Source organism: Neltuma alba, unplaced genomic scaffold, assembly GCF_004799145.2.
Source record: "Neltuma alba isolate B1F8T4 unplaced genomic scaffold, ASM479914v2 tig00013166_pilon, whole genome shotgun sequence".
In the NCBI taxonomy this organism is placed as follows: domain Eukaryota; kingdom Viridiplantae; phylum Streptophyta; class Magnoliopsida; order Fabales; family Fabaceae; genus Neltuma; species Neltuma alba.
The window spans coordinates 34240-42999 of record NW_021637477.1 but is presented as its reverse complement, the minus strand read 5'-3'; positions in this window follow the sequence as shown (position 1 = coordinate 42999).

Sequence of the window (8760 nt, the reverse complement as noted above, 5' to 3'; positions counted from 1 at the left end):
CCAGCAAATTGTCCTGCTTCTTTGCCGACATGTCCATTAAGATCCCCACCAATAAAAATTTTTTTCTTCAAGTGGTATGCTTTGAACCAAGCCCTCCAACAAAACTTATCTTTAAGTTGTGCCTCTGCCCCAACCTAAGGTGCATAGGGATTAATGATATTGATAGTATCCTTTCCAATAATTACTCTTAAGGATATTATTCTATCCCCAAACCTTTTAACCTCCACCACATTCTTTTTTCATGTTCCATCAATGATGATACCAACACCATTCCTTGCACTCACCTTTCCTGTGCACCAAAGTTTTATAATCTCCAAATTCTGCAAAAATTTCTCTAGCCCATTTAGTTTCTTGGAGCCACAAGATGTTAATCCTTGTGTCCCTCATAACTCCTACTATATTTATAGATTTCTCACTCAAAGTCCCAATATTCCAAGTGCCAAATCTAATCTTGTTCTCATGAACCAAGTTCTTTAGCCATCTCTGTCCAAAAAAATGCAGTAGCTCTTGCTCATTTAACATTATATCCGGACAACAATGTAGTGGGTCTAGCTCACTTCTCACTATACTTGAGCTATACAGCGTGTTATTTCTGGGCAACAATCTAGCAGTAGCATAATTACTTCATTGATCCATGTTCATGAGATTTGATAAATTTTTACGTTAGTTGTCAAGGGCCTAGCACAATCCTCCTTCGTAATCCAAGCTAATATGCCTTAATTATTGTTACTTGTATGATCCTTTGGAATTGCAAATATAGGCGGCTTATTTGGGAAATGACATTTTTTTAATGTAAATAGATGTGCTGGCTTCTGTGTTTGAGCTTTTATATTTAATGCATTCTTATCAAGCTTATTATATCAACTTATGCTTGATCTTAAATGCATAAATATAATTACAGAGGTCTATTTTTTTGCTCTTCAACTTAGAGTCTCCATATTTTTGTTGCTTTATAGCCCTCTTACATACAATTTTTCAAATTTCCTATGTATACGCTCTTGGATCATTTGATGCTTGATTTCAATCCTTATTTTTTAATCTGAGAAAATGGAGATTGATGTCTACTTATAAATGTGGGATAATCAAGATTAATGACTATTTACAAATGTGAAAAAATTGAAATTGATGCCTCCTTATAAATGTGAAAAAATGGAGATTGATGCTTATTTACAAATATGAGAAAATCGATATTGTTGCCTATTTGTGAATGTGGGAAAACTGAAGTTGGTGCCTATTTACGAATGTGAAAAAATTGAGATTGATGCCTCCTTATGAATGTGAAAAAATTGAGATAATGCCTCTTTATGAATATGAAAAAATTGAGATTGATCCCTATTTATGAATGTGGGAAAATTGAAAATCGAGGATAAATAAGATTCACCAATCTCAAACAAATGTATACTGATGTTCTGATTTCTGGACCATACAAAAATAGGTGTTCTCGATATAGGACCCTAAAATATGTGATTTTTGTTAGCTGGATTGGGTGCTAGCTTGCCAATCAATTTCCTGTACGTATATCAGGAGGTAGCCATTATTTTATACCTAACTGAAATATGAAATCATGTATTTTTTTTCAATAGGCGTCTGTTGGTCAGATCATACAATCTTTTTAACACAAAACAGTTTATTTACAGCATCTTCTAAGGGAGCTGCCGTCCTCTCCCGTTCCAACATCACGCTGCATTGCCTTGTTGGAGGCGTATAGTGAGTTAGGCTTTGAGTTCAATCTTCTTTAAATCCATGGTTTTAGTAATAATTTTCCGTCAAATAGTTTTTAATTTTTAAACACTGCTGCATGCTGTTATTCTTTGCTTATGAAACTGCTGAAGCATGGTTGAACTTTTCTTTGGCTGACATTACTTACCATGGTGAGATGCCCATACATCCCATAATCACCTTATATAACTAGCATTGGAATTGATTTTTCTTTTGTGAAGTTCACTTTTCAACAGCCTGCCTTATATCTGTGTTGCTGTCATATTTGAAATCTTTGTCACACTTGCATTTATGGATCCAGAGTTTTGCTTTTGAATCTCAGTCATGTGAGGTTCCTTTTCTTGTTGAACTTGCAGTTTATGCTTTGTTTAACCGTTATTCAAATGCAAATTTTCTTCTCTATGAGACAGTTGTGCCACATGTTACTTGTCTCATAGCATATTGACTGATCTACTTGAATATGATATGTAAACTGCCGGGATTGAGCCATCCAATATGTCTAGTACCATAACTTTTTTTTTTCCCCTTGTACTTTCAACTGTAATCTAGTGTTGTTCAGATCAGTTTAGTTCTTAAAATGTGAATCTGAGTAAGTTTGTGTCATTCTTTACTGCTTTATTTCACAAGAAATTGATTGAAGGAAGACAGGATCAATGCAATGTGCTCTGCTAGACTGCTATACTTGGGACACGCGAGACCTTTCCAGAGCCAAATAGACGTTTGTTAGAGAGGTCATCTTCATATTTCCTTCTTGCTTTCCCCACTTTCTCTGCTAGATCCATTATTGATGATATATTACCATGCTTTTCTTCAGTTGCATTATCTTCATAGTACTTTTCTCATTTCTAATTTACAGGGGAATTATGATCAAAGTTTTCATGATAAAGATCTTACATAGAATTAACATTCACAAAAGTTTAGTTATTTAACATTCACAAATAAGCATGATATTATCAAAATCTCCTCATACACTAACAACACAAGTCATCAGTCACAACTCAAGATAAAAGCATAATAAAATAATTATTACTGTTTTCAATGATGTTTGGAATATTTGAATATTTCAAATATGATGAAATAACGTTGCTGGCACCCTCTGAGGGTGGGGGGGAATATTACAGGATTGAAAATGACTGTGCAATCCTATGTGTCCTATGTGTCATGATCTATCTAGATCATGACCATTGTCCTATCTTGTCCTATCTTGGAAGAAAACAATTTTCCATAGCTTTCCTGTAGGACAACCAAGATCTCAATCCTGACTATTCATGGTAATGATCTTGAGATTAGCATTTTCTCTCCCAAAGAAGGGTTGGATAATTAAAAGAAGAGGACTTGTAGGGAACAACTACTAGTAACTTTGCCTGACAGCAACCTGTGTGTGGTTGAAGTTTTAATGTTTTTTAAGAGGTTTATAGAGCTGGATGTAGGTTGGAAAGACTTTTTGATGTCTCTGATGAGTATGGAGCTTTCTCTGGGAATCTAGGGGCTTTGAACTATGATTGAGGCTTTAGAAGTACAGCATTCTATATTACTGCTGTTTTTGGGTTCTGGCTGGAGCTTAATGCAATAATATTCAAAAGATGTAAGTCCTTTTGAGATGTGGAGGGATGATTTGATGCCCGGATTGAAGACGGTGAGAATGAGGATTCCACTGATGATGATAATATAGATGTCAAGCCCAACCGTTACCATGATGCAGAGAATGAAATCCTGGTACAATCCTTTAAAAACAGTTTTCAACCGTAATATAGAAATACAAAATAAGTATGTGAGGAAAATTTTATTTCGAATTCCATGCATAAGTACTTTTGGGGATACAATATTGAGAGGGTGAGATTTTTTTTTAAGAATTAAGGTGCAAATTTGTCCCCAAAATTTAAAATCATAATAATATTATCTCATACTGTTAAAAATATTAATGGTCGATATTAGTTTATTGACAGTAGGGACAAATTTAGAGCAGATGAAATTCAATTAAGAAAATAGCAAGAAACCTCAAACTAAAACAAACAATAGGCACAAACTGCTCAAAAATTATATGACGAAGACAAAATTGGCCAAGGCATCTTGTATTAAGAACAAAAGGGGTATGTTCTAACACATCGTCATCGATGTGACACGGGTTCAAGCATAACTCAATTAAAATTGTCAATAATAATGCAGGAGTTTTGTAAAATCTAATGTTGTGAAATTCCTTTTGAAAATCAAGTTATTTATTGGTTGACAATTTTAAATTCCATTCCATGCTATTTAAACTCATTCCGCGGTCTGTAACTCTGTACTAGTTATAATTAATGTTTAAGTTTCAAATCATTTTGATGACGATGTTCAATAGGGAGGATTAAATTTACAACTTCCCAGTTATTAAGGATTTTTACATGTCATTAGGATACAAAATTGAGGTGAGTTTGCAATTATTATTTAAACTGATATTTACAGTTGATTTTAGAAAAATTTGTCCGAAACTTCTCCATAATCTTTTTTATTTATTAAAAAAGGTACTTGTGTTTATTGCCTTTCAATGAGGAAGCCATGAGTTATCAACCGAACCGTTGCTTTCTGCTTTCCTCTTTAAACATAACTGAGCGTACCAATAATTTCTCACTGTCAGCAATAATGGTGAATGAAGACACGAAAGTTTCGTAGTTGCCTTTTTTTTTTGTTGTTGATAAATTTCGTAGTTGAAAATTTTGGATCATATATGAAATTTAATTTTTTTTCCCATTCTTTAGCCCTAGGCTGAAGATAATAATAAAATGACAAGAAACGAAGGAATATAAAGGATTCGAGTTCAATTCGTTACAAAATTACAAATGACAAAATATATATTTTTATAAGAATTAAGTGTGCGTGTGTGTGTGTGTATCCAAATTTATAGAAAATGCAGCAATATAATGAGTGTATATTAAATTCGCACTGGAATTATTTCCTCAAAAGTTTTCTCTCTCCATCGTAAATGTTGTAAAAATTATTCAAAATACCGTTCGTTTGAATCTTAGCATAGTTACAATATAATGTTAAAATAGGTGTACAAAATTAGTACTAATAGCCAAAGCCAGGTTGGCTTAATTGGATGTAAAGCAATTTAGAAATTACTTCAAATTATGACAAACTTTTACATTCTTATATTTAGGGGTTTAAATCTCTTTTTGGTACCAACCTCTTTCACATTTGTCAATATTATGTAGGCATCTTTTAAGGTTCTCAGAAATATTATAAAGTCGAAAGAGAATACAACATATAAGGCCAAAATAATTATAAGGAAAAAAAAAAAACAAAGAAACAGAGAGGTTGTGGCATTGAAAAATTATATTGGGCTCCCTCTTTCTCCCTTTCCTTTAAAAAATCGTGCAACTTCAATTCTATAAAAAAATTATCCTAAAAATTTTGAGAAGGTTTAACTATCTAAAAAATAACTCGCAAACTTTTAACTCTAAAATCCTCATCAAGTTTTTTTTATTTAAATATAAGAGATAAATAATTTTTCTATAAAAATTTAAAAATTAGTTAAATTAATAATTTGTAATAAATACATATAATGCCCCCTTTAATTTTTTTTTGTCAACACCCATTTAATCCATTTGTATTAAAAATCATGTCCATTTGTAAAAAGTTCTTTTACTATGTATAATTAATAGAATTGTTTGGGAAAAAAAATATAAATTTAGGGATAAAATTGATTGATATCTTTATATATATATATATATATATATATATATATATAACACACACTCTCCACCTCTACTATTTTAAAGGCGCTTGCTAACTCCGAGATGTAAATCTTTGGTGAAGTAGCCTTGTAGGGTTTAACATTTTAAGACCAACAATGGCGATTAGCCTATAGATTATGATATTTTGAATTAAACCTACGTCTTGCTTGCCAGATCCTTAACATGACTATCAAACAGAACCTTGATTGATAATTATGGAGAAAAAGTTTGGATTAGGAATATATTTGGGATAGTGACTAAATTCAAAGAAAAAGACCTGTCATTCACAATGGCAGATCTAATTTCTTGTCCATACTATTCCTATTCTCTATTATTTTTTTAATGCCTCCATTCTCTGCCATAAGGTTTAAAGTAAGGAGCCTCACATGTCATGCTTTAGCCACAATTATGACTTTTCCTACCTTCTCCCTCAAACCCTACTTTTTTAAAATTAATTATATATAATTTCCTAAACTTTAGAATATACATATAATTTCAATTCACTAATATAATGTAATATAAACAGTGAGTTTGCCTTTATACATATAATATAAAGTTTAAAAAAATGACTCAAGTTTTGCATTTGTATCAATACTCAAGAGACTTACTCCTCCGATCCTAATATAAAACTTATTTAAGTAATTTGATAGGAAGTTAGGTAAGTTAGTTAATTATAAACAAATATGACATGTTTTTCCTAAAACACTATAACTATCTTTCTTAATATTCTCCCTCCTTCTTCTATTTAATTATAATTGAAGGAGTAGTACTATAGAGTAATTTAGGAAAAATTGATAAATATAAGAAATAGGTCTTATATTTAGGAGCAAAATTAACTCAATAATTAGGTCTATATTAAGAACCGGAGGAGTACTTATTTTCTCCCATTGAGCTATCTGATGAGATTCATTTTTAGGTTTAAAAAAATGTTACAGAAATGGAGGAAAAGGGTACGTTAGAATGGTAAAGAACAAAGGCCATTTATCCCTTATCAAGGTTTATGAAAAGGGATCGCAATTAAAAAAAAAAACTTATAATAATTTTCATTGATTTGTAAAAAAATTATGATTGAGTACCAAGATAATCGTAAAAAGCCATGTGAAAGAAATGGTGTTCACATGATGTTATATTTGAGCTATAAAGGACATCATGTGGGGTAACAATTAGTGTGAGTTTTATTAAAGATTGAGATAAAAGACTTCATTAAAAGGAATCATCTACATTAACCATCATCCTTGGCTCCTTATTTTGTTTCGCCTAGTTTTGGCCAATCTAATTGAGTACCTTGGTATAAAATCTTGATTTATAATGATATAATTTTATTAAAAATTCAACTTCTTTCACATATTTACTTTGAAAGTGTTTGGTAACTTTAAAACTATTTTAAAAAACACTTTTATGTAAGTGAAGATAAAATTTTTCTCACTACTCACCGTATACACCATATATATAATCACTTCTAAAAAGAGCTAATCCTAACAAGCAATTATTCTAACTGAGCTAAGATTTTTATACGAGAAAGAATAACAGGAAATGTATTCCTGATAAGTTTAAGAAGAGATAAGTTAGAAATGGTTTAGAAATAAAAATTTAAAAATACATCATAAAATTAAAAAAGAACGGAATGATGAGTCTCTTCAATTATTAAGTGATGGGTTTGCAAGTGTGATTGTGAAATTGAGGGGAATATATACATATATAAATATATCTCCTTATTTATATATTCCATCATCATCCATTCACGGGTCGAATAGGAAAAAGGCAAGAAAGAGCCACTAGCTGTCAAAACATGTTCTGTGTAACATAAATTAAACCACGTTGTCTTATTATTTTCTACGTCTCTTGTCCTTAAAATGCTGACATTTTGGACTCTCCAGCTTTCCTTCTTTGCAATATCTTATTGATTTCTAAATTTGATTTCAGCATTTTCCGTGAATCCAAACCCATCAAGGCGGTGGCTGAGATGATGATTCTGTCGTTTCTTTCTCATAAAAATTCTTTTTACTATTTACTGTTCATTATCAATTATGACGTGAAATTGGGACATAAAATTAGGCATAGTTTATTTACTCATTTCTCTAAGAGGATATGTTACATATAAACTAGATTTTATATTTAAAACTGAAGGTAGCAACCTTTATAATTGGGTAATTTTTATTTGTCTGTGACTATGTTTTCGTTGTTTTCAAGTTACAAGATTTATTAAACAGAGAAAGTAAAATGTAATATATTAATAGATAAATAAAATTCAAACATCAAATGCAACTAGCTCCCTCATATTATAGTACTCTCTCGGGTTTTTATTATAAGCTTCAAAGACAAATAATAAACAATTAGTTAAATTAGTTAAAAACAATAAATATATTAAAAATATACTTTTATTTTTAAATATGCCCTTATAATAAATGAAAAAAATGATAAAAGAGAATGTATGAAAAAAATGTGATAAGAGAGAAATAATTAAAAACAATATTAAAAAAAAGTATACTAAATATTAAGACAAACCTAAATTGAAGCTAATAAAATGGACCATAATTCTTTTCAAATTTAAAGCTTATAAATAAGACTAGAGGGAGTAACTTATAATTTTGTTTTTGTACTACCTCTCTATAAGATCTCGTTTGCAATCATTATAATTAGGAACGGAAGTAGTACATTGAAAGGTTTTAAACCCCCTGACTCATATGTATAATCATAATACTTCACTTCATCCTAACCAACTGAGTTAGCTAATTCATAGTCAAGCACCATCATCATGTCGCACATGGGTGGGACTCTACTAACTTGATCTCTTTCTATTACAAGTGGCAAATATGTTTACATAAATTAAATTTCGGAACTCACCAATGCAAATATATTTGCCTTAAAGTTTAAAGTGCACTTACAAAAATATTTACAATTACACATCTTTAAATATACGAGGTGCATTTTAACCGATAAGATTAATATTTGTTGACTTCTTGCATGGATTTTTTTTTAATAATATAGGGCTCAAATCCAAATCTATATTTAAGAGTTTTTGAATCATTTTCACTCTATATGTGACTGTTTTATATAATTTCTATTAACAAGTTTCACAATTTTAGTTAAACGCAAGGAGTCCATGATGAATGAAAGTAAGTAAGAAAAGCCTACAAACCAGGGATATCAAAAAAGTACATAAATATTGCCACTAATTACTACGAAAAAACATGTACACCGCCCTTAAAAATCTCATGAAAATCCTTGAAGTCAATCAATCATAATAAAAGATGAACTAATTTAATTGCAACTAGCAGCACAGTGAGATTCATAAAAATGACAAGTCTCTATCCGTCCGTGACTCCAT